This window comes from the organism of the source record quoted next, unplaced genomic scaffold (genome assembly GCF_019419815.1).
Source record: "Pyrus x bretschneideri cultivar Hongxiangsu unplaced genomic scaffold, Pyrus_bretschneideri_v1 Contig73, whole genome shotgun sequence".
NCBI classification, from domain to species: Eukaryota; Viridiplantae; Streptophyta; class Magnoliopsida; order Rosales; family Rosaceae; genus Pyrus; species Pyrus x bretschneideri.
Genome location: NW_025999813.1, coordinates 629,956 through 654,714, shown reverse-complemented (window position 1 = coordinate 654,714; position 24,759 = coordinate 629,956).

The window sequence follows — 24,759 nt, the reverse complement described above, 5'->3', positions numbered from 1 at the left end:
AAATGTTGAACACCTTGAAATGGAAGAGTCGACATTGCCAGATAACTCACTGGTTGATAGTTCACTGCCAGTTTCCTTACCACTGGACAATCCTATGTTGTCAGCTACCTCATAGTTGATCTTGAGTCCCAATAACCATAATCAATCGTCTTCGATCCCGGATGCACCACCACCACGTCATCTCCTTGATCGTGTCAACCGAGGTATTCCTAAACTTACTTATGAAGCCAACCCTAAATGAAAAACTAGGTATCTGGTGAGTAAGCCCAGCCCTGAGTCTAATATGTTAAACCCGTTAAGTAATTATGTGTCTACTAGTCACCTGTCAGAATCAAATAAGTCATTTTTGCATCAATTATCTACTATATGTATTCCTAACAGTGTGCAAGAGGCTTTAGCTGATCCACATTGGCAAACAGCAATGAATGAAGATTTGAAGTCTTTGAAGAAGAATGCTACCTGGGAGATCACAGACTTGCCGGTTGGCAAGAAACCTGTGGGATGCAAATGGGTCTATATGGTGAAGTACAAAGCTGATGAGACGGTGGATCGCTTCAAGGCAAGACTAGTAGCAAAAGGATACACTTAAAAATATGGAATTAACTATACAGATACATTTGCCCATGTGGCCAAGATCAATACAGTTCGTGTTTTTTTGTCCTTTGGTACAAATCTTAATTGGCCATTACAACATTTCAATGTGAAGAATGCCTTCTTACATGGGGATTTGACAGAAGAGATTTGCATGGAACTCCCACCAGGGAGTATTGTTCCAGATATGCATAGACAAAAGTTGTGCAGGCTTCAAAAATCATTGTATGGGTTAAAGCAGTCCCCAAGAGTGTGGTTCAATAAATTTACCAAGTCTATGAGAGCATTTGGATATAAGCAAAGTAACTGTGATCACACAATGTTCTTGAAACGTCGAAATGGAAAGCTTACATCACTCATTTTATATGTGGATGACATGTTAGTTACCGGTAATGATTCGAATGAGCGTGCAACCTTGCAGAAATATTTAAATACAGAATTCGAGATAAAGGATCTTGGGTCTCTAAAATCAAGTCAAGACACTCATTTTATATGTGGATGACATGGTAGTTACCAGTAATGATTCAAATAAGCATGCAGCCTTGCAAAAATATTTAAATACAGAATTCGAGATGAAGGATCTTGGGTCTTTGAAATATTTTCTCAGGATTAAGGTATCAAGGAGCAAGTCAAGAGTCTTCCTGTCACAGAGAAAGTATATTCTTGACCTCTTAAAAGAAACTGGCATGTCAACATGCAAACCCATGACTACTCCGTTGGCAGGAGGAATGAAGCTGAGCATTGATCTAAACCAAGTACCGGTGGATAAAGGGATGTATCAACGGCCAGTGGGAAGATTAATGTAATTGGCACATACTAGACTAGACCTTGCTCATACCTTGAGTGTCGTTAGTCAATACATACATGATCCATGAGAACAACACATGAATACAGTTATGAGGATATTGATTTATTTGAAAGGAAGTCTGGGGAAAGGGATTTATTTAAGAAGAATGGTCATTTTAGTATTAAAGGTTCTATGGATGCTGACTGGGCTGTTTTGAGTGATGATAGACGCTCAACATCAGGTTACTTCATCTTTGCTAGTGGAAATCTGGTTACTTGGAAAAGTAAGAAGCAGGGAGTAATAGCAAGGTAGAGTGCAGAAGCAAAATACAGAAGTATGGCCCTTGGTATTTGAAAGATTTTATGGCTTAAACTACTACTACAAGATTTAGGTGTCAAACATAGTCAACCGTTGAAGTTGTTTTGTGATAATAAGGCTGCTCACGATATTGCTCATAATCTGGTGCAACATGATAAGATTAAACATGTAGAGGTTGACAGATTCTTTATTAAAGAAAAGTTAGAAGGTAAAATAATTGAAGTGCCTCCAATCAAAACAGAAGATCAGATAGCTGACATTCTCACCAAAGCAGTTCCTAGTGAAAAGTTCTCCAAGTTTCTAGACAAGTTGGGTATGTGTAATGTTGATGCACAAAATCGGCAAAGAATTTGGTACAACAGAAAGTGTCAAGTTTGTGACCTTCGCTAGGTTGCTCTGGTCATTAGTGTAGATAAGTATGTAAATGAATAGAGACAGGGAAGCAAATAACACAAGATGTACGTGGTTCACCCATATTGGCTACGTCCACGGAGTAGAGGAGTTCTCATTAGTTGTGAAGGGTTTACACAAATACATAGGTTCAAGCTCTCTTTTTGTGAGTTCTAGTGAATAGTTTAGTACAAATGACATTAGGGATTATTGTGGGAGAATGATCCCCTTTTATAGAAGAGAGTTTCTAGCTTTGTTCTAACATTGACACATGTCGTGTTGTGATTGGCCTCTGATATCGACATATGTCACGCTGTGATTAGCTTCTGATACCGACATGTGTCGTGTTGTGATTGGCCTCCTGGTTGGAGGAAAAGTCTTGTGGGTCCTTAACGGTATGATGTTGACCGGTACTTAGTAGTTTCAGGATTGGTCAAGTATGGTACAAACAGTGCTCCCCTAAGTTCCCGAGTGAGGGAAGCTCCTCGGTTGGGGACTTGTAAGATCCAAGCCATTGAGTAATCACGAAACTTCCAAGTACCGAAGTGTGGTGTCGCCTTCACTTGCCTTCTCTGTCCTGTAAGTAGATGTGGCATCTTCTCTTGGAAGTATTTTTCCTTCATCCAGGAGTGGTATCTTTAGTTGGCGTTGACGCACAAGGTAATGTATCATTTTCATTTGAAGCTTACTTGAAGTTTCGGGTTTGGTCAAGTGCGATACAAACCATATAGTAGGAATCCCCCAAGTCTCTAAGCGAGGAGATCTGCCAAGGGAGGTGACAGACAAGGTAAGCAATCAAGGTTCCAAGCAATCAGTCTCAAATCGGTAGGTTGATCTTGGGTTCCAGCTGATTGTACTCATTCTCCCTGTTTCTCATTCAGCAATAAGGATAAAGAGAAGAAACAGGGAGAAGAGATGATATGAGGTACTCTTGTTTTTAGAGAAGACGGACGAATCGGCACGTGCTTTATTGTACTTGACTTTCCACAGATGTATTCTTGAACTAGGCTAGAGGGTTTTCTGGTTTCCTCCAAAGAAGTGAGCCAACTCCAAAATTTGAGGGTCAAAACAAGTCTGTCAAACCTGGAGTATGTTCGATCCTGATGATATGGGATACTTTTGCTGTTTGACAAAGTAGTAGATGTGGTATAGCGAAGCTTTGTTCTTTGACAACGGTGTTGGCAAATGGTTGTTGAGGCTTCTCGATCTCTTCAATTAGAGCAATGATGCCGAGCCTGGATTTTTTATTTTGTTCAAGTTTGCATGTTGAAACTTCGTGGGTGGACCCTGTAGGTTGAAGTAGTGCTCCCTTAATTTCTTGAGTGAGGAAAACTTCTCGGTTGGGGACTTGAAAAATCCAAGGCACTGAGTAGTAGCGAAATTTCTGAGTATCAAGGTGTAGTGGTATGTGGTAGGAGTCCCCCAAGTCTCCAGTCGAGAGAGTTGACGAGGCAGGTCTCTTGCTAGTAGGCAATTTTCCAAACAAAACTTCACCATTTTCCTTTCTAAGTGGTTGCCCAAAATTCCTCCTTCATATATATTTGGTATGAAAGTTGTTAGGCCCAAAGAAGGGGAGGTCTAGCCTCATTTCTTTCTTTCTTTCTTTTTTTTTTTTTTTTTTTTTTTTTTTTTTTTTTTTTTAATGGGTGAAGCTTTGTAGGTGAAGCTTTTGTATTGAAGCTTTGTGGGTGAAGTTTTGGTGTTGAAGGTTTTGTGTTGAAGCTTTGGTGTTGAAGGTTTTGTGTTGAAGCTTGTAGGTGAAGCTTTTGTGTTGAGGCTTTGTAGGTGAAGCTTTTGTGTTGAAGCTTTGTAGGTGACTATAAATTGATTTTGTTTCACACTATCTTGATCAAGAGTGTGTGAAGCTTTTGAGAATTGTTGTTACCCTTCACTTGTTGAAGCTTTTGTTGGCACCATAAATTGATTTTGCTTCACACTATCTTGATCAAGAGTGTGTGAGGCTTTTGACATTTGTTGTTGTCCTCCATTTGTTGAAGCTCTTGTGGTGAAGCTTTTGTGTTGAAACTTTGTGGGTGAAGCCTTGAGGTTGAAGCTTTGTTGGGCACCATGAATTCATTTTGCTTCACACTATCTTGATCAAGAGTGTGTGAGGCTTTTGACATTTGTTGTTGCCCTCCATTTGTTAAAGCTCTTGTGGTGAAGCTTTGTAGGTGAAGCTTTGAGGTTGAAGCTTTGTTGGGCATCATGAATTGATTTTGCTTTACACTATCTTGATCAAGAGTGTGTGAAGCTTTTGAGAATTGTAGTTACCCTCCATTTGTTAAAGTTGTTGAATTTCCCAATTTCCTCTTTTTTTTTTTGGTTTTTTTTTTTTTTTTTTTTTGGGGAAAATTAGAAATTTGAAAATATGGGAGAGACAACATATACAAATTTTATGGAAGAGAGACAACATATACAAATTTTGCTTCCACACTGTTGAGTCAAAGATTGTGATGCAAGCTACACCTTGTAGTAGTCGAAGGTTTGGATGAACCATATAAATTGAATTTGCTTCGAACAGTCTTGATCAAGAGTGTGTGAAGCTTTCTACGAGCTGTAGTGTTTGCATTGTTACAGAAGAGAAATGTCTGAAGCAAATGTAAGAGGCTGAAGAGCTTGATCTTCGTATACCATGCACTAAAGCCGTTGTTGGCTTGCAATAAGTGGTGACTATAACTCTTGTTAGGCATAAGTGCTCCCTAGTTGAGTTATAAAGCTTGAGGGTTTTTGATTATTTATGAATGTTAGGAGTTCACATGTACAAGTTTTACCACTCGTCTTCTGGTTGGTGGAATGAATGGTGAGTTGCTTTCATCACTTGGTTAGTGGTACGAATGTGAGTTCCTTTATCACCTTTCATCATATTTCACCACCTGGTTGGTGGCACGAAGATGAGTTCTTTCTTCACTTGGTTGGTGGCATGAGTGGCAAGTTGCCAAATGATGTTAGAGTACGGGTTGTACATTTCATCACCTGGTTGGTGGCACGAAGATGAGTTCCTTCTTCACTTGGTTGGTGGCATGAGTGGCAAGTTGCCAAATGATATTAGAGTACGAGTTGTACATTTCATCACCTGGTTGGTGGCATGAAGGAGAGTACGAGTTGTACATTTCATCACCTGTTTAGTGGCATGAAAATAAGTTCATTCTTCACCTGGTTGGTGGCATGAGTGGCAAGTTGCCAAATGATATTAGAGTACAGGTTGTACATTTTATCAACTGGTTGGTGGCATGAAGGAGAATACAGGTTGTACATTTCATCACCTCGTTGGTGACATGAAGATGAGTTCTTTCTTCACATTTCATCACTTGGTTGGTGAGAATAAAGGCGAGGTGTCGAGGCACATTATAGCAAGTGTCAAATGACACAAAGTATGTTGAACCCTTTCAAAGCACAGTTGGCTTATGTATGGATGTGTTGGAATGTATGATGTTTATGTATGAATGTGTTGGAATGTATGATGTTCATGTTTATTGACATGAGTGATGCTTATAAAGGTTTTGCTATGCATGAAGGGATCCATGCTTTCGATATGTGAACCATGTTGGTTGTAACACTTAGTATCACATACTTTGTGTCAAAGTACGCATGTTGAAACTCTGAGTTGGAGTATAGGGGTAGGTCAGCATAGACTAAGTGTTCTAGTGCTAGGAATGCAAAAAACTCAGAATAAGTTGTCTGAATTCCCTCTTCTTTAAATATTTGCCGAATGGCTTGTGTGACAAAAGATCTCAAGTGGTTGAGAGTCAAAACATTTGTAATGTGTATGCCTTCTTATAATAGCATTTCCTTCAGTACCTAGTCGTCCACTTTGAAAAAATGAGGCTTGGCCCTATAGTCATAATAGTCAACGATATGTTCACCCATGGTTGTCTTGATACAAACTTTTATCCCTCTTGTTGTAATAAGCTTGCTGAGAGTAAAAATTCTTCCTCTTACCAAGAGACAAATACGTTTGGTGACTTAGCGAGTATCTAAATGAGGCAGGAGATGATGCAATAGGTGTCTGAATGGCCAAGATCTCCTCACTTTGTAGAACTTGACTTCCACTTCCCACTTGTTGATAGGGGTTAACCATATAGGGATTCCCTTGGTATGTCCTTGCTTCGGCGGAGGCGTGGTTGTAAGCCTGTGCCATCACCCTAGAGTAAGTCTTCCAAGTGTTGGCATTGATCATGTACTTGAAGAAACAATCACGTAGGCCTGCCGTAAAGGCTTTAAGGGCAGTCTTGTCATCTGCCTCAGCGCAGCGAGAATACTTATGGCTGAAGCGGCCGGCATACTTTCGTAGTGGCTCGTTCGGCTTCTGGCGAATAGTGTATAAGTCATCTGCGGAATGCAAGCGATCTGTCTGGAAGATGTGTTGAGAGATAAACAGTTTCCTCAGTTCCTCAAATGCGTCTACTGTCTCAGATGGAAGACGACAATACCAATTCAGAGCTCCGCCAGAGAAGGTAGAGAGGAAGAGAAGACATCGTTCTTCGTCGGTGTGCATCCGATATGCCATGATGGACTCAAAGAGGTTAAGATGTTCAATCGGGTCCTCCCTTCCAGTGTAGAGCTGTAAGCCAAGCTTCTGCTTTGTCTTTGCTTGGAAGGGGGTGTCGAGGATCCTCCTTGTAAGAGGGCCAGGCTTAGGTTGGTTCCAGTCAGGTATTTCGGCCTGACGTTTGGGCTTCAACTTGTTTACTTCCTCAAGGAGTTGTAGGACAAAGGGGTCCTAAGTGGAGTCAGGTACTACTGGATCCTTCTTCCGTAAGTCTCTATCTCCTCTTAGAAGTAGGAAAGCTTGATCAAGGGCATGAGATTTTTCTTTGGACTCACCGTACTGACTTCTAGGGCGAGCCTGCCGAAACGCCTCCGAGTCCCCTGTACCTTCATATTCCTCTAGGACATGTCCCTCATTCCCTAGATTGGCAGTTGGCTTGGGGCATAGGAGATGACTGAATCTTTCAGAAACCCTTGGGTTATTGACCTTCGAGCTTATGTGGATGGGGTTCTCTCGACATTGCCTTAGGAAGTCCCGACAGTCGCGATAAACGGCTTTTGATCCTTCTACTCTTTCTGCAAGAAGGTGCCTTCCTCCACTTCTCCTGCTTCGGGTGGAAGCAGCTGGGTCGAGAGAGGTCTCATGTTGATCAACACCTTGATGAGTAACTCGCTCTCCATTGGGGATATCCATGTTGAAGGCAGGTGATCCCTCGTGTTAAGGGACACCTAGGTGGTGGTTGACTTCCTCAAAGACGATGAGTTCGTGTGTTTGAGTATGCCTAGCTTCATGGACTATCCTGAAGAGCTTCTCATACTGCTCCTGGAGGATCTCATTCTTTATCACTATCTTGTTGTTCTGAGCATCTAGCTCATCGACTTTAGCCTGAAGAGCAAACTTTTTTCGTTGCTTTGCACTAAGTGCGAGGGGGGTGTCGTTCTGCGTGTTGTGGCTCCCTTCACTCCCCATGTTGGAGAGGGGTGCCTGGTCGAAAGAATGTGTACGAATGGTGGAAACTAGCTTGACAAAGCTGGAGAGAGTAGGAATAAGTGCGATTCCCACAGACGGCGCCAAATGTTGATGCACAAAATCGGCGAGGACTTTGGTATAACAGAAAGTGTCAAGTTTGTGACCTTCGCTAGGTTGCTCTGGTCATTAGTGTGGATAAATATGTAAATGAATAGAGACAGGGAAGCAAATAACACAAGATGTACGTGGTTCACCCAGATTGGCTACGTCCACAGAGTAGAGGAGTTCTCATTAGTTGTGAAGGGTTTACACAAATACATAGGTTCAAGCTCTCTTTTTGTGAGTTCTAGTGAATAGTTTAGTACAAATGACATTAGAGATTATTGTGGGAGAATGATCCCCTTTTATAGAAGAGAGCTTCTAGCTTTGTTCTGACATTGACATGTGTCGTATTGTGATTGGCCTCCTGGTTGGAGGAAAAGTCTTGTGGGTCCTTGACGGTATGCTGTTGACCAGTGCTTAGTAGTTTCGGGATTGGTCAAGTATGGTACAAACATGTAACATATATGCACCAACTTGAGGGGGAGTGTTGACTTGTATAGTTTCCTATAATTTAGGATTTCCTAGTTTATGATGGATCTCGTGTAATCTGGGATAAATCTCTTTGTAATCTCTTGTAATTATTCTTTCCTATTTGGTTAGAATTAAAATTGTATATTATACCTCTTTCTAAGAAGAATAAACATATCATTCAAAGCATTCTCTTTCTTTTTCAATCACCTTCGTTGGCAGTGTGTTTCTTGATGTTGCATTGGGTATTCACCAATCATGCAAGTGATAGCTAGTGCTCACCTGCTCAAACTACTATTATTACCCTATACCGATTTGATTAGAAAGAAAATTAATCGGCACATGGTTTATTACATTCCATATATGTTTCCAGTTTCCAGTATCCAGTTTCCAGTTTCATACTCTTTGTACATTATCTGTCTCTTTCAGGATTGTTGGGGACTAAAAATCCACCCTCCCATTGTTTTTGACTGGTTTCGCGACTCTCTCAATTAAACCACCGGTTAAAGCCATCATTTCTTTTTATTTTTGTCAAATTTAAAGGCATCATGCATGTTGAACTTTCTCAAAAGGAGACGTCAGCTGGAAAATGATTGCGCAAGAATATCTTTTAAGGGCTCCTAAATGAGTTTTTACCAAATTTTAGAGAGGATTGGAAACATCTCTAATCACACTCTCTATCAATCTTCTAAGGTAAAAATTCTCCTAGAAGCTCTTAAATTCAGGAGTGAGAAGGGAGTTTCTAGCAGTAATTACTAATATTTTATTTAAAAACTTTATCCTTGATGATCTACAATTATTATGATTCTCTAAACTAGAGAGTATGATTAGAGTAAAAAAAAATTCAGGAAGCTCCTAAATTAACTTTATAATCTTTAATCGTTGTAGATAAAATTTAACTAAAAATTAGAGAATATAACTAGAGATGCTCTTAAGTTTGCAAAACTTCGACAGTTTCCTTTTACTTTTTATCATCTTCTTTTCATTTTGCAATCTAGTACGATGAGCAACATAATTTTCTAAACTTATATTATTCAGAGATAAGCTTTGTAAAAATTAAGCCAAATTCGCAACTATTCAGCCATTTTATTAACTATGTGATAAATTGGGTATAATTTTTAATTTATTAAATTTTTGCTCATATGAAGGTTGAGAATAAATCACACGTTGAGAGAAAATGCATTTTGGCTTTCACATAATTTGTGTTACTCTTCATATTACTAATTAGTTTTATAGTGAAACCTTAACTTCTTTCATATTAACAGAGACAAATTGTCTCATGTGTGAAGCTCAACAGTTGCTTCACGTCACCCAATTTGAGTTATCCAAGTATTTGCCTTGAAAATCGACCGCAAGTGAGAAGACGTGTTGAGAATAAATCCCTTGCATAAACTTAACCAAGTTGAATTACTTCCCGCATTACTAATTGATTTAATATTTAAATCTTTAACTTCCTTCAGTGAAGCTGGTCCAGAAGATATATGATTACTATGATCAAGACACGATACCAGATGAAACGAAGGGAAAAGGAAAAATGGAAAATGGTTAACATTTCTTTTCAGATGCTTGTTGAGATTTCTCTAAAAAGGTGAAGCACTAAAGACCAATGGGCTGCGGCAGCCATGTAGTTTAGGTTGGTATTGATAAAGGGGGTGATACTTGCACAAAAAAGGAAAGAAAGAAAAAAAAAAAAAAAAAAAAAAAACAACAACGCACACTACTTTCTCACTTAAGTTAGTGTGGTTGGTATTGAGTTTTTAAATTTATTTTTGTGCAACATTAATACAAAGAAATAAACTAATTTTCAATTTTTCATATAATGATAGGACCCATAAATCTGAGGATAGAATTCTGCCACTAACGTATATGGGAAGAAGGCCTATAGAACTGAGATATTCTCTGTAAAAGATTGCTTTTCATTGATTTGAATAATTATGACAGTACAAGAAGATATGTATAGCCACATGCTTATTACATTAGTACCCCTAACTTCTATAACTAATTACATAATTACCACAACTAATTGTTTACTGTTATAGCTAAACTAGCTTTTAGATAGAGATTTAGTGTGAATGCTAGCCAACTGATCTTGATTGCAAACAAATTGAACTTTGATGAGATGAGCCAAGACCAACTCCCTGATATAATGATAGTCGATTTCAACGTGTTTGGTTCTGGCATGAAACATCAGATTTGAAGCAAGTAAGATGGTTGAAATGTTGTCACACCATAAGGTAGGAACCTGAGATAGTGGGAAACCAATGTCACGAAAGATTTTGCAGATCCAAGTAAGTTCAGTAGCTGTGTGTGCTAGAAAACGGTATTTAGCTTTAATGGATGATCGCGCAACAATGGATTGTTTCTTGGCATTCCAACTGATAAGGTTGGATCCCAAAAAGACACAATAACCACTAGTGGAGCGTTTGTCAAAAGTACAATCGGCCCAGTCAGCATCAGAGAAGGCAATGAGTTTGGTAGCACCTTTTTTGAACCAAAGTCCTTCAGATACAATGCCTTTGAGATATCGAAGAACCCTTTTTACAGCTTGCATGTGTTGTTCTCGAGGAGCATGCATGAACTGATAGATTTGATTAACTGCAAAAGAAAGATATGGGCGTGTCCATGTTAAATACTATAAACCACCAACAATGGACTTGTACTCAGTTGGATTGGAAAGAATAGGGCTTGTATGATCAAGTTTCTTAGAGCCAAGTGGAGTATAACAAGGCTTAGCACCATCCATATTGGTTTTTCTAAGAAGATCCAGTACATACTTAGTTTGATGAAGGAAGATGCCTGCAGAAGACCGTTGAACTTCTAATCCCAAAAAGTAGAGCAATGGACCTAAATCTTTGACTGGAAAAATAACACTAAGCTTTTGAATGAACATAGTGCATAAAGAAGGATTAGGACTAGTGACTAATATGTCATCAACATAGACTAGTACCATGACTAGAGAAGGATCGTTGAAAACAAACAATGAGGCATCTAAAGAATACTACACAAATCCAATTGAAGAAAAGCTTGAAAGAGTTTGTCAAACCAAGCCTATGGTACCTGTTGAAGGCCATATAGAGATTTACTTAATTTGCATACATGATTTGGCATACTAAAATCAGTAAAACCTGGGGGTTGTTGCATATACACATCTTCTTTTAAATCCTCACAAAGAAACGCATTACTGATGTCTAATTGATTTAAAAACCAATTAAACTGCATTGCAAGTGATAAAAGTACTCTAATGGTGACTGGTTTAGCAACAGGACTAAAGGTCTTTTGAAAATCAATGCTTTCTTGATGGTGACATCCCTTTGCTACCAAACGAGCTTTAAATCTCTCAACAGTACCATCATGTTTTTTGTTTATTCTGAAAACCCACTTGCAACCAGCAACATTTTGGGAGGAAGATGGAGGAACTAAGGTCCAAGTACCTGTTAATTGCAAGGCATTGAATTCATCTTTCATGACGAATCTCCAGTGAGCATGTTTAGATGCTTGCAGGTATGTAGTTGGGACAAAATCAATATCTGGAAGTGGATGCTTGGTAGCTGCATATACTTTGGGCTTATGTATACCAGCTTTGGAATGAGTGATCATGGGATGAGTATTACTAGGAGGCATTAGTATAGATGTGTCACTTAAAGAAAGTGGTATAGAACTTGTAGAATCATGATAAAGTATTCCCAATGATAGAACTTGAAGAGGTAGAACCTAAATTTGATCTCAAAATTGGAACAGAGAACTCAAGATCCATAGTAGCTAAAGCAGATTCTGAAAGTGAAGCAGTGCCTTTAGGAAATGATTGAAAAAGATATGTAGTTTCGTCAAACTGCACATGTCTTGAAATATAGATTATGCTAGTTATTGGGTCAAGACATCTATAACCCTTTTGTTGTAAACTAAACCCTAAAAAGACATAGCTTTTTCTTGTTGCATCCAACTTTGAATGAACATAGGGCTTGAACCATGGGAAACAACTGCATCCAAAGACTTTTAGTCTTGAACAATCTGGTGGCTTATGAAAAAGGAATTCCCAAGGAGATTGAGGTATCCAAGAGATTGGCAACCTGTCAATGAGATACACAACAATGGAGAAAGCCTCCACCCAACAAAGATGTGGAACATTATAAGCAACAAGTAAGGTTCTGGCAGTTTCCACAAAGTGTATGTGCTTTCTTTTAGCATAACCATTCTGTTTAGGGGTGTGGGGACAGCTTAATTGATGAAGAATACCATGATTACAAAGAAAAGACTTAAACATAGTACCAAAAATTCACCCCCTGAATATGAACGCACAATCTTGATTTTATTGCTAAGTAAATTTTCTACATAATGTTTGACTACAACAAAAGTAGAACAGGCATCAGACTTTGCCTTTAAGGGAAATAGCCAACTATATCTACTACAATCATCAACTAACAACAAGTAGTATTTGAAACCACTAGGTGAAGTAATGGAGGCAGGACCCCAAAGATCACAGTGAAGCAATTGTAAGCTGTGAGTGGTTGTAAAGCTAGAAGATCCAAAGGGAAGTTTGTGGTTTTTAGCTAGAGCACAATCTAAACAGAAAAAAATCAACAGTAACCTTGCCTTGCACTGCAAGTTTATCACTGGAACTAACCTTTCGAAAGAAAGAAGAAGATGGATACCAAATCTTCGATGCCAAACCTTCATAGGAGTTTTGACACTTATTAGAGCAGATGGTTATGAAGTAGTGTGATGACTGGATCCTTGAAATGGATAAAATTCATCTTTAACTCGTCCGTGCAAAAGCATCTTCCTCGAAACACGATCCTTTACAATGGATCCGTCAAGGTCAAGTGTCAAAGAACAATTATTGTCTTTGAGAAATTGGTAAGCAGACAATAAATGGTGTTTCATATGAGGGACATGCAATACATTGGTCAACTTAAAGGAAGTATGAGATGTATTTAAAGAAGAGGAACAAATATTATGGATAGGCAGACCTTTACCATCTCCTACGTAGTAGGGAGAGGAAACCGAGAGATTGGCAATGTCATTTGTGATATGTGATGTAGCTCCAGAGTCCAATAGCCAAGATGGATAAGGTTTGGATGAGTAATGAGCACACAAAGCAGCAAATTTGGTTGGTGGTACCCTTCCAAAGATCTTAGGATTCATCCTGTCAAAGTAGTCAATGGCTTCGTGGCTAGTAGAACCACAGATTTGACATGTGTTCTTTCTACTAGATGAAGATGAAGAACATTGATAGTTAGACCAGGAGCCTTGATAAGTAGAACGATTCTGACCTCCACGATTGTGGCCTTTGAAATTACCACGATTGGTACTGTAATTGTGATTCCCTTGTGTTGGAATTGCGATTATGTCTCCCTCGATTTGAATTATAACGAAAGGAATATTGAAGTGGCTAATTGTATGCAGCAAATGCCTGTGGATGAGGCGTTGGCAACAATGGTGCCTGAGACTGGACAAAAAGGCCTGAAATGGCTCAGTGGCAGAGGAAGAAATTGTTTGCTTGTGACGAGCTAGGGAAATTTCTATGGTGAGCAGCAGACCATGCAATTCATCAAAAAAAGTAGAAGACAACCGAAGAGAAGTAGAAGACAACCGAAACATGATTGTGTCAATGAACGACTCGAATTCATCATGGAGACCCTGAAGTGTTGCTGCACTTAGGTCACGATCGAATAGAGGTGGGTTCGAAAAACCGAAAACCAAAAAAAAAAAAACCGAATCAAACCAAACCAAATTCTTTTGGTTCAGTTTCGGTTTTAGTGGTCTAGAAACCAAATCAAACCGAACCGAATTGAATTGATTAAATTAATATTTTTTTTATTTTTTTTATTTAATTATCCATTTTGGGTATTATCTTCTAAACCCAATTTGTAAACCCAAATGTGCTAAGCCCACTGTATTGCCAAACTTTAAGAACAAAATATTAAAAAAAGCTTTTAGAAACTCTAAACCTTAACCTATTATTTCTCCCCCTTCTTTTATTTCACCCTAGCCACACCTTACCATCTCTCCATCTTCTTTCTTTCTTTTTCTTTTATGTGTCTCTCTTTCATTTCTTTCTCGTGGACTCCAGCCGCACTTTCATTCTTCTCTTCCTTTTTTTTTCCTCCCCAGCCGGACCTTCATTCTGTTTTGCTCTCTAATCATCCTCTTTTTTTTCTTTTTTTTCTCCCTCTTCATATTTTGCTGCATCAATAGCAGCCCACAAGTCCTACAAACCCTAAACTTTGTCCACACTTGCCAAGTGAAACCCCAAAGAAAAAGAGTAAGCCAGTTTACAGATTTTATTCGATTTTTGTGTTGTGAGGTTGTTAATTATTTAAACTTGGATGTTTATTTTAAGTTTGGACTTTGGAAGACTTGATTGATGATTCTAGTTGAACTTTAAATGTTTATTTTCATTGTCTTTGATTCTAGTTGGAATGCTTATGTTATGATTGTGTTGGAGATGTTAAATTTTTAGATTTCAATTTTTTTTCATTTTTTGAAAAAAAACAAAAAAACAAAAAAAACCAAAACCAAACTGAAACCGAACCGAAAAAAAAAAAACCAAACTAAAGAAAAAGAACCAAACCGAAATTTTGGTTCGATTTCGATTTTGGCAAAAAACCAAATTGATTTAAACCAAACCCAGCCCTACGATCGGACATAGCTGCACCAGCAGCGGTAAAAGAATTCGAAATTTCCTTGATTTGTTGGAGATATTCTGAGATTGATTGAGAGCATTTCTAAATTAACTAAAGACGAGAACGGAGTTGGTGGATATGAGCATCAGAAACGCCACCAAAACGTTTTTCAAGTTTCTGCCATAGCTCTTGAGATGTGGATACACAGACCATGAAAAGAATTAGGTCTTCAAAAAGCATCGAATTTAGCCAGATTAAAAGATTTTCATCTTTCTCAAACCACTGCTCAAAAGCTGGATTCAGAGATCGATCAGGGAGAAGTGGAGCCAGACATGGCTCAGTGCCATCAATAAGGCCAAAAAGCTTGTATTTGCGCAGGATCAGGGCAAAAAAACGCATGTCGTGGTATATAATTAGTGCACTTGAGTTTGATTGGCACCATGCTACCGATACTCTGGATCGTAAGAGACATATATGAATTCTGAAGTTGAGAGGAGGAATTAGGGTTTGGTAATGGCGGTGAGTTCATCGGAGACGATGATTTAGAGGGAGAGGCCATGACATACAAAGGCAAGGGTTGAGATAAGAGAGGAAGAATCACAAATCGGAGATAGAAATTAATTGAGAAATGGAGAAATTGATCAAGAAATCGAATCGGTGAGCGAATGAGGATCAACATCGTGAGGCAGATGTCGAGGTACCATATAAAAACTGAGATATTCTCTGTAAAATATTGCTTTTCATTGATTTGAATAATTATGACAGTACAAAAAGATATGTATAGCCACATGCTTATTACACTAGTACCCCTAACTTCTATAACTAATTACATAATTACCACAACTAACTATTTACTATTATAACAAACTAGTGACTAGTTTGGATGACTTAGCATCTGTCTTTTTTTTTTTTTTTTTTTTTGAAAACTAGCATCTGTCTTAATAAGGCCTTCTTCCATCACTAATACCATTAGATATTTTAATTCTGCTTTACTTATATAGCTTAAAAATGAAGATTCATGAATCATATCAGGGACTTGGACTACATTTACTCTAAAAATAATTGAGTTTATTGACAAATTTCCTCGCACGTAGACAAATGGTTCCTCCTCACGTACGAAATGTTGAATCATGCATGCTTGTTAAGCCACGCATGATTGCGCCCCCCCCCCCCCCCCCCCCCCCCCCCCCCCCCTTCCCTCTCTCACGGACACTGTCATCGATGATAACATTGACTCAGTATACACAGTCCACAGTTTTCCAACATCAATTGTGGTTTTGAACAGTTTTAGCCCACACGATGACTGACACACACACACGCACACACATATACATATACATACATATACATATACATATATATATATATATTGAATCCATGACGTTACTTAAAAATATAAAAAATAAAAAAATAAAAAACTAACACACGTTTTTGTAAGGCTCATTCCATAATGTATATCAAGGATTCGAACAGTCTATCTTTTAAGTATTTCCTCAAATATCATGTCTACCAAAAATCACCCAAATCTAAAATCATATGATCATTGGATTAAGGGTTTAGGTTTCTCTTGTAGGATCGTGTTCGTTCATTTTCTTCACTACAAATGAATATTGGTAATAATTTTGAATTTGTCTAATTTTTTGCAATGATAATCTATAAATGATGTTCGAAAAGATAGACGTCGGATCGTTGAAATTCATTACAGAGTGATCCTGTAAAAATGTGTGTAAAAAATTATATAAAAAAATAATGTTACAAATCCGCTCTTTTATATATATAACAAAAAATGAAATGAAAAAGAAAAGAACTGGGTCCTTGTTAATATACTGAGATCGACCAATATTCATGGATTCAGTTTTTGTTGATTCGTATGACTGAATGATATAGGTCATATGCAAGATCTAACTGCTGAAATCTTTATATACAAAATCTAGTCGTTTTTATGAACAACACAGTGGAGTGATACGTATTCATATAGGACAAAAAGTTGTGCTATTTGAAAACATGGCAATAAAGAGAAACTTGGGAAAAAGCATGTATGTATGCAAATTCGCTCACTCAGCAAGAATGCATGGGGATGGCAAAATAATGCTTATTATTACAGGGACAAAGGCATAATTGGGTTGGGAAAGTTGAGATAGCACAAAGAGACTTTTTTCCTTCTTGCATTTCCATGTGCACTAGTAGCTATGTAGAGATGGTACATGTTTAAGGAAGCTGGTGCTTGGTGTTGGTGGAGGGGTCTCATGACAATGCACGCACATGCTCATACAATGACATCCCATGTGTTGGAAGTGAAGGGGTCCATATCTATGACTAACTTTAAAGTTGTTAATTAACAATGTTGGCCCTCGGTTTTTAGCCTAATTAGCATCTCTAAAAGAAATATCAAAATATTCAAATAAGTAATAACGGTAATAAAAGACAATAGTAATGTTTTATAATCAAGAAGTCAAATCTGATATGGTATGACATAAAAAGACAAATGTCTCATGCCAAATTTGACAACGGCTTCAAAAAAATTCAATTAATTATTAAATACTTTTTATTAATTTTTAATTGATTTAAAGCATTGTTTTTTGTTTCTTCTCATTACCAATGCAATATTTACGTATTTTTATACTTTGTAATTCTTTTTCTTTCATTTCCAATACAAAGAAAATAAATATAAATTTTTATTTTATGTCTAAATTTAGCATATCGGGTAGAGAGTAAAAATTTATAAGATGTCAAAGTGCCACATAATCCTTCAAATTTGAAGTTAAAAAGAGGCTTCAACCGATATGTTAAACCTACGTGGATTGACATATAAGAGCAATTTGAATGAGACATCAAATTTCAATTTGATGGTTGACTTAGCAATTTAACATGTGGTTAATATTATCCTTCCATCCGAGGTACCAAATTTTATTACTTCATTTATGTTTTTTTTTAAACAAAAATAATAAAAGTTTGGTTGTTGTTGGTTTAACAATAATAAAATAATACTTAAATCTGCTAACATTTAAGGTAATGCAAGTGGAATGCCTTTGAAAATAGCAAAAATCATATTTGAAGGCAACTTCAAATTTGACATCTCTTTGTCCATGTCAGCTTAGCCTTCTTTTTCATGTCAGCTTTGACATCTCGGTTCGAGTAAATAGTACGTCATTTGTTACTGTTATATGTTTATATGACATTTTTGACATCTCCTTTGGAGGTGATGTCAATTAATTCTTTAATTATTTTATTGTGTAAGTCCTATTAATGCACCAATTATAAATCATGAAAAATTATTCTAATTGATTACATTTTAAAAATGAGTTCTACAAATATCTTATAATCAAAAAAAAAAAACATATAAGTTGGAGTAAGAGAAAATTTGACGTTACCGATTCAACCATCAAATTAATATTAAACATTTATCTTTTAACATCTCCAGTGTCACCTCTATCTAAGCATTTCCCTAATCATGGAATCCCGGTGTAAAAGATCAAAAGGCCAAAATTAATTGTCTGTGATAGCTAGTTTAATTGGGTTAGTCCCATTAAGCTATCTATTGTTAAAACTATTCACACTCGATCCATGTAATCATTGGTAGAGTTTATAAACCTTAAGAAATAATGATTGCAAGACGTATAACAGATGGCGGAGTTGATCAATAACAGCTTGAAAAGCACAAAATTGGCATTATAGTTCAAGCATTACATATTTGAGCTACGAGTTCAATCTTGGATTCTCAGCAAGCTTAGGGTTGAGGTACGGTATAAAATCATCTTTCAGTATGGGTAATGCTAGGAAGACTAAATTTGCAAACTAAATGATATGTCACCAATAGGAATGTGCACATTCATCAAACGCTTAAATAATAAACCATTCATAAACTTCCATGTCCTTTCGTTTCCAAATTTAGTCTCCCTAGCATTATCCTTCAGTATGTGTTTATAGGGTTTGTATCCTTCATGTATTAAATCTATAAACCATCCCATAAATTTGGCATTTTCTTAAACGACTCGCTAACTCGATACAAATATAATGGGTTTTGAGTCAACCCGATAACTAATCGGATCGTTATCGCCTCACCCGTTAAGAACCCTTTAATGACAGATTCTTAAAGAATTTACACGCATGTAACCCGTTAAGAAAAAAGTAAGTTTGTAAGTTTGAACTACAAAAAAAACCGTACTTGTTCTACAATAGCCATGGTACTTAGTCTTGAGATTAAAACTTTCCAAAGCACATTAAAAGTACAAAGCAATTTAAAAATACCAAAGCACATTAAAAACTTAATAATAATTCATACACAAGTGTAAAAAATATGCAAACACTCATGATCACATCCTCTACGCTTTGACGATGGGTACATTGTTGTTTGAATTTTTAAAACCCTACAAACCCTCATGAGTAATGTTTTTAAGGTGGTGGTGGGGGGGGTTTCAAAATAAATAAACATTCATAATAAGTAGTGTACAAGTTGAAAATTGTGAAAGAATAATCGTTTAGATTTAAAACCCTCATAAATAATTTTTTTTGTTTCAATGAAAAATTAATAAAAATCATAATAATTAATGTAGAAGTATGCAAAATGTAAAAAATTCAATTGCTCATTGTTGCCAGACACAGTTCAAGCTTTGTTGTGCACATGAGATTGGTTTTTTGAATAAATAGGTAATATATATTTTATATAACATAGTACTATTGTTTTATTTCTTTTCAAAATTATTTTTGGTAAACTTCTAATAATTTGGATGGTTTATAATGTTAGTTTTTCTATGTTTAGTTTATGTGCTAATATAGAAAGCCTTACCGAGAACATCATCAATATACCTCTTACAATATATTAGGTCCAAATTCCAATACTATTTTCCTTGGTGATTAATGAAAACTTAAGGGTTTTGCTATAAAAAAAAGTGCAAGCTTCTCATTGGCAAGGTTCTGATTTTTTAGAAAGGCTCCATAACCTTGAAAAAAAGAAACCCTTCATTTTAGGGAGTTACAATAGTTAATGACACTAATTATAGAATATTGGCCAATTGTCCATTATGTTGTAAATCCATATTTATGTGTATATTTATGGTCTTTAAGATGTAACCGTAGAGTATTAGCTACTCACTTGTGTGTGTGTGTGTGTGTGTGTATTGTATATTGATGGTGTAATAATCAAGGAAAATCAGTTTCTACATGGTATCAGAGCTTTTGAACACTTGATATTTTGTAGTAATGTACTAATGTTTTTTCCTTAGGCTCTTATTTTGTGGTATGTAAGACAAATGTGTTTTTATGTTTTGAAGTAATATTTATTTGACAATGTGGTATGTAGATACTAATTTATTTAGTATCATGTTTTTCATTTGATTATTTATTGATTTAAAAAATATTTTCTTTAACGGGTAATGTCAGGTCATATTACCCGTTAATATTAACGAGTTAATTTTGGGTCGGGTCATACTACCCGTTTATTTTAACAGGTATTGACCAGTTAAGATATCGGGTATGTCACCAAAACAAAACGAACACGAAAAACACGACATGAATGTCAAGTTCTACTAGAAATCCAAAATAGAAAATGCATAAAACCGCATTTAGCAGAAACTTACGCAACTATATAATTTACCGCATGATGATCACAAACGACGTGAGTCAAAACATAAGCTCAGAATATGGAACATTATGCATATTGTAATCCGGTTTAATATTTATATTGTCTTCTCGTTTTGGTAATTAATCAACTCACTGAAAGTTTATTCTTTATTTTTTTTTTTTCCGGGCACACTGAGGAAGTCAAGTTGGCTCAGATGATGTCCTAATTAGATCGAATACACATCTCATATATAGTCCGTGGTTCTCGTGTATATGTGTTTAGGTTTCTTTGGCTGGATTCATGTTGAATTGTGAAAAATAACAAGCTGAGACATTCTTTGTTTGTAGAATGCGAGTTTATTGGTCACATTAGGCCATAGGTATTCCTCAAATTATACATATATATAAGAGTACTCGATTGATAGTATGGTCCATGCCCATGACACATTTAATCAGATTGGTCTATTAGGACACAACTTGGCCACAGTTATTTCATCACATGGTGCCCGCCCAATGAGCCCATCAAATTAGTAATTAATTTTTGGGGCATTTAGAATTAGATGTCTCATTGTACTATTTGTTAGATTAAACATCTATAGCTTTTAGATTTTTTATTAAACATTTTCCTACATTTTAGGTGCCACATGTATTATAAGTAGCATTTTATTAATTCAAAATTACACAATTTTCCATTATATATAATGTACCAATTAATTAATAATTATTATATTAATACTCCAAATCTCCTAGAATCTAGTAGAGGTATGTTTTAAAAATCTAAGAACTATTCAAATTTGATCTATTTCTACTTCTAACATGATATATACATCTACCATCTTCTTCCACGACCATTCAACAATCTTTTCGTGCCATTTCTTTGCTCAGGTCAGTTGACACTCTTCCGCTCTCCCTTGTCAATTATATTAATTTTCTTTGTATGTTCATTTTATGCACCTCTTGATTTGAGTATCAGTACCATGGTACATTTGGAAAATAGATTCTAGTGGTAGATGGTATTAGGTACGTTTCAATTTAGCATTGTACATTTGAGGATCCTTCCCATGGTACATTTGGAAAATAGAGTCTAGTGGTAGATGTTAAAAGGTACGTTTCAATTTAGCATTGGTACATTTCTAGCCAATATGTTGGTACGTTTCAATTTGGCATGGGTACATTTTTATCAGTAGTGGTACATTTCAATTTGGCATTGGTATGTTTTAAGCCAATATTGGTACGTTTCAAAATGGCATGGGTACATTTCTATCAGTATCAATACGTTTCAATTTGGCATTGGTATGTCTCAAGCCAATATTAGTATGTTTCAACATGACATGGGTACAATTTCAAATTAGGCATATGGACAAACTAAGAAACACACACACTCACCATGTATGCAATCCTCTTCTTCATGGAACCTCCTCTTTGTTCTTCATGAATCCGTTTTGAGAGACTCCTTATTTGGGAAAGAGAATCAAGATGTTTTTTTTTTCCAAAGAATCAAGATGTTTGTAGTGTTCAAATGGCATAGTAAAGATCACAACATACAAAGCAAGAGTTCTTCTTTTAGCACTAAAATGAAACAATGATAGACTCTTCTCCATCAGAAAATCCCTAATGCTCTACTTGAACCAATATTTTTATGGTTACACCATTCCTTAAGGCAACATAACCAATTATTAGGTATACTTGTTGAAGCATGAAACGTATCTCAAGTTCTGCAAATCTCTACCGGAGATAAACATCATGAGGTACAAATAATATACAAGTGAAAGTGAGCTGCAACAGAAAAAAAAAACAATTGTTCAAAATTCAAAATTCAGGAGATAATATTGATGATTTAATAGTTAATATCCATTAATAATCCCTTAAAAAGGGACAAATAATTTTGATTATTTAATAGTTAATATCCATTTAATAGTTAATAGCATTAATATATCTCTTCAAAAGGGGCATAAATTCTGACACGTAAAAATAACCTTTGATTAAAAGGATAAAGTGGGAAATCAACATATAATATTTTTCATTAAAAGAAATAAACTAATGATGTGTAAATAAAAAAATTTTAAAATGCTTAGGTGGCCATTACTCCAAGCGTTTTGATCAAATCTTTAAAAGACACAAAAGTTTAATTTAAAAAATGTAGAAAAATAGTGGGGCATTCCAATTTTCCCTTATTTTTTGAGTTCAATTCGTCCTTTGATAAAATGCAAATTAATCGTTATCATTACTATGTCACATATTGTTCAAATGGAAACAATTAAAAACACCAATATTATCACAAAGGAGAAGATGAAAAACTTTACTACAAGTGATCAATTGAAGGTGAATAACTTTAAAACAAGTGACTGTTGAAGGTGAACAACTTTTATATTGCTGTGATGTCTCTCAAGGAGTTGAGGACTATCAGGAATGAAAGGTTTCTTGGCTTATAATAAGTAAGAGAAATACTGGTCGTTTTAAATGACAATATAATAATTAATTTCAAGGGAATACATCATCATATTTGTTTAGAGATGAAAAATAATATGATTTGGATGTGTATTTATGTATCTTGAAGGAAAATATACTAAGTTATTGGGGTTAGTCTAGTGGTGAAAGGTGAGAGTGGACTCCAGTACAGAGAGGCGGTTGCCTAAGGGCTCGATTTAGTGGGGCCTTGAAAAAAAAAATATTTTAAAGTGTATAGTCAAGTTTAAATACTAAAAAAAGATACATAGTAGAATTTGATCACTAAATTCACTAGCGTCGTGGGAACTATATAGGAGCTCATTAGGCAGTTTAATTGGTAGTGGTTAGAAACTTGAATTTGTTCTTGCTTTTTCTTTTTATTTTTATTTTTTCCAGTTATGCTGCATATAATAGCCCTACACCAAAGACATGTAAGAGGGCACAAGTCTAACACCTCCACGACAATGACTGCTTCAGGAATTTTTTTTTTCACCAACGATGGAATCCAAAATTAATCAAGAAAAATAAAACAGGGCTGGTAAAACACTTATTCTTGAGCTTAACGTTTCAACGAACCCTTGGTCGTCCCAAACTTAAGCCTTAAGCCTTATCACCCTGCAATTATCTCTCTATCTATTTGAAATTCTGTCTCTCTCTCTGCAAATCAACTTTCACGAGATCAAGAAGATTGTAGTTTGAGATAATAATCACATAAAATCTTTGAATTTATATTTTACTTATGTAATTGTACGTATGTTTTAAAGTTTTACATGGAGTAAGAACTTTCTCTTCATCCTTCTTTTGTCGATCTGTTTGAGTTTGATGGACTAGCATATGCTATTAACCATTGGATTCTTAGGTCTCCATGAATTTGAATGTTACGAAATAGTTGATTTTGACATATAATTATATAGTGAACTTGAGAATGCACATTGGATGATTACGTATATGATATATTGTAATTTGTAGTTAGTGAGATGTATAATCGATATGCATGAATTTGTACCTAATTGCCGAAAAACACAAACTTTATGGATGTTGAATGCATTGGAGGACTCAGAAAAACTCAAGGGCCCTTACAAGACCACCTCAGGCCCCCACAATCTTAAGACCGGTTATGTGGTAGTAAGTTAGGTCTAAGGTAACAGAGTATCCACGCTCGAATTTACGTGTTTAACTATCTTGATGAAGTGATACATTTAATTGAACAAGTTGAAAATGCATTGGGAACAATTTGGCTTTTTTTAATTTTTGTTTTCTTGATAATCAAAATCAACGTATTTTGTCTTGGTATGTTATAGGGGCATATAAACATAAATATGAGGCTGGCGAATAAAGCAAATTGCCATTACCATTGCCTTGAAATTCAAGGCTTGAATGCTAATTAAGTACTCGTATTCCATATATATTCACCCACTTAGAAGTTTCCGTGTAATTAAATTGGTAATAGCAAATGTTCTGCTGATTACCAGTATATTTAGAGGTGACCTCAATGCAGAAAATGTCAAAGAAAAGGGAAACATGAATTATATTTGTCATATTTTGTGATGTAAGCTCAATTAGGTTTCTGAGAGTGAAGACAAAGTATTGGTTGTGGTTTCTTTAACCTTTGTGCGACTAATGACGTATTATTTTGGTAATAGACCCGAATGATGTATATATATATATATATATATGGAAAGTGCCCTAAAACTGCAGTCTGCTGAGCTTTATTGATTCTACTAATATGGACCAAACCGTGTTCCTTCCTAGACGCTGCAGCGGGTCATTAAATAGACAGATTGGAAAAAAAGAAAAAAGTGTGATTCGGACATGAAAGTAGTCACCGAGGCTTATGGTTAATCATCATGCATGCAATACATGTTCTATTAATTACTTTGAAAACCACAAATTGCTTTAAACTAATTACCTTGCCAGACTATGTTCTGCAACTTGGAAAATTAGAGTTCGTATTTTCAATTTACGTAGCAAATAAATTGTAGCTTCCTTAATTTTACCCAAATGTACAGCAGCAA